General features: G+C 41.9%; 1 pseudogene; it reads right to left on the bottom strand.

Moving 5' to 3' along the window:
* Nucleotides 1-634: 634 nt before the first annotated feature.
* On the bottom strand, nt 635-782 carry LOC141417790 (U1 spliceosomal RNA; annotated as a pseudogene).
* Nucleotides 783-2,723: the final 1,941 nt, after the last annotated feature.

Here is a 2,723-nt window from a genome sequence, read left to right as displayed (position 1 = left end):
ATCCTTTAAGCTTGGGTTAAAATAAAGTCCTGATGAACCTACTCCATGGGAGGTCCATTTGGACTATAAAAGTGTGGGTAACAGAGACAGTCCAAGCAAAACCCTGGGAGTGCATATTGGGGAGGCTCTACTTTCTTTAATGGCTTGGTTTTAATTCTGAGACTCTCTTTCACCCATAAATTACAGCTGAATGTATTTACTTAGATTATATGTCATCAAGTCCTACTCAGAGATCAGACAAACTTTTTGAGCAAGTCTGAAAAAGAAATTTAACCCATTGTGAACTTCGGGTGAAAAACCCACCACATTTTTTAATGGCTGCCAAAGGAAGGGTAACTGGCTGGACCAAGGCAGAAGGCTGTCTCACTCATAAGGCAGGGAGAGTTGTTAAATGGGTTTTTCAGCAGTGCTCTGAGAGTGTCCTATGACATCAACAAGAAATAAGCCACGTGTAGAATGTTCCCAAGATACAGGAAATGAAAAAGTTCAGAAGCTCAGACCTGACCAGAGACAGACTCCTGGAGGTAACTGAATGAGAGAGGACAGACAGGGACAAAGGGAGGAACATAAGGTGTCTGGGCTGGCACTGGTTGGGCTTCTTTGGTTTCATGTGAATGAAAGTATTTTTTTTTTCCAGGGGAGAGCACGAACGCAGTCCCCCACTACTACAAATTATGCAGTCGAGTTTCCCACATTTGGGGAAATCGCAGGGGTCAGCACATCCGGAGTGCAATGGGAAAACCACCTTTGTGATCATGGTATCTCCCCTGCCAGGTGAGTATGAATGGAAGTTTTTTCAAAAGCATTCTTTTTAGCCTAGATTGGTGTTTCATTGTGACATTTTCCTCTATGCTTACACTGTACCTTGTGGTTAAATTCATCCTACCATCATTCTCTCTCATTCCCCTCCCCCTACTTAAACGATTTCAATGTTCTGTTTTCATACATGTATATAAATCGACCATATTTGCCTTCCTTCATCCTCTGCATTCACCTTCCCTCTTCCACTGGTATGCTCACCCACTACCCCCCCACACCCCCCCTCCTCCCCCACTCCCAGCAACAGGACCTGTTTTACATTCCTGTCCTTCATTTAAGTGAATAGTCATTGCTCAAAGGGGTTTGCCATAGTATTTCACCTGTGACTGTATTGTTCTTTAATCAGTCTAACCACCTCCTATCACTCTCTCTTCCTCTTCTTCCCCCATTACTCAACTGCTCTGAGTGGAAATGTTTTCTCACCTTTCTTACCTACCTCAGCATCCCTAAAGAGCTCTATTTGATTGTGACATTACAGAACAAAGAGGACATGTGCATAGCTGCCTCACATTTACTTGGTTTAAAACTTTTGGTACCTTGCTCCCCACTCTCCATATTTATGGAAGGCAGAAAAATCCTCATTTTCACCAGGCAAATGTCTTTCAAAAAGATTTCTCACAGTAGGTAACCAAGGGGAAGTGAGGAAAGCGCTGGTATTGGAGTTGTCTTAGTCCATTCCAGCTGCTGTAACAAACCATAGACTGAGTGGTTTATAAACAACATACATTTCTTTCTCATAGTTCTGGATGTTGGGAGTCCTCAGTCATAGCACCTGGAGATTTGCTGTCTGGTGAAGGCCTCTTTCCTGGTTCATAGATGGACATCATCCTGCCGTGTTTTCAAATGGTGGAAAGGGTGAGGGTGTGCCCTGGTGTCCTTTTATGAAGCCACTAATCCCATGCATGATGGTTCTGTTCCCAAAATTTAATCACCTCTTAGACCATATCTCCAAATACCATTACACTGGGGGTTAGGTTTCAACATACGAACTTTGGGGGAGACACATTCAGTCTCTTGCATGAGTCAAACAGACTCATGATTGTCACAAAGAAAACATGCACCTTGTGTTTATTATTAGCATTTTATTTTTTCAGATTTAAAAAAAATTCAAGGTTTTGGATAGGAAAAAAATTAAAATGGGGCAGCAAAATATCCCTCAAGAGTTCAATCAGGAAAAGACCAGGAAGAACTTAGGCCTAACTTACAATCATTAAAGAACCAATTTCTAGGGAAGGTAACAGAAAATGTTTCCTGGAGGTAAGATTGCATGAGTAAGAAATGGGCTTACATCTAGGTGATGTTTATTCCCTATCAAGCCTGACCTGGACTCTTTTGATGAAGTGTGGCTCTTGGGAAAGAGGAATTCACTAATCCTATCATCAGGAGAATATTCATTCTCTAGAGCAAACACTAAAGGTACTGGATCTAGGTTTGATTTCTATTTTATTCAACCAACTAGAGTATATCAGTATCAGGTGGTTAAGTGTTAGGAGTGATTGGAAGACTAGGGACATTTTTTCCTTTTGGGCAATGATGGTGGATTTGGTTAGAGTTGAGCTTGGGTTTCTAGAATTGTGTGTCTTAGATTTCCCATCCAGCTGTGCCTTGCATCAAGACTATGGACCTTGGGCATTGTTATCACAGGGGTACTTTTTGGACCAGTGCCAAAAGATGTTAGAAGGAGTCAGTTAGATCCTGGAAAAGTCATTTAGGATGATGACCTTCTCAGAAGGACAGTAGGGAGAACATGGGAAGAAAAGTCATGACAAGTGGGTCTTGAACCAGGGAATGAGAACATGATCCATTGAAGGCAAGTGTAGGTTGTCAGGCTTCTAGAAACTTCTACTTTGTCCTGGCATTGGCCTTGCTACTCTTATGGATATACTTGGCATAAATCAAACAGT

Source organism: Castor canadensis, chromosome 15 (genome assembly GCF_047511655.1).
Source record: "Castor canadensis chromosome 15, mCasCan1.hap1v2, whole genome shotgun sequence".
Taxonomy (NCBI): Eukaryota; Metazoa; Chordata; class Mammalia; order Rodentia; family Castoridae; genus Castor; species Castor canadensis.
This window is presented reverse-complemented; position numbering and strand designations above follow the sequence as displayed.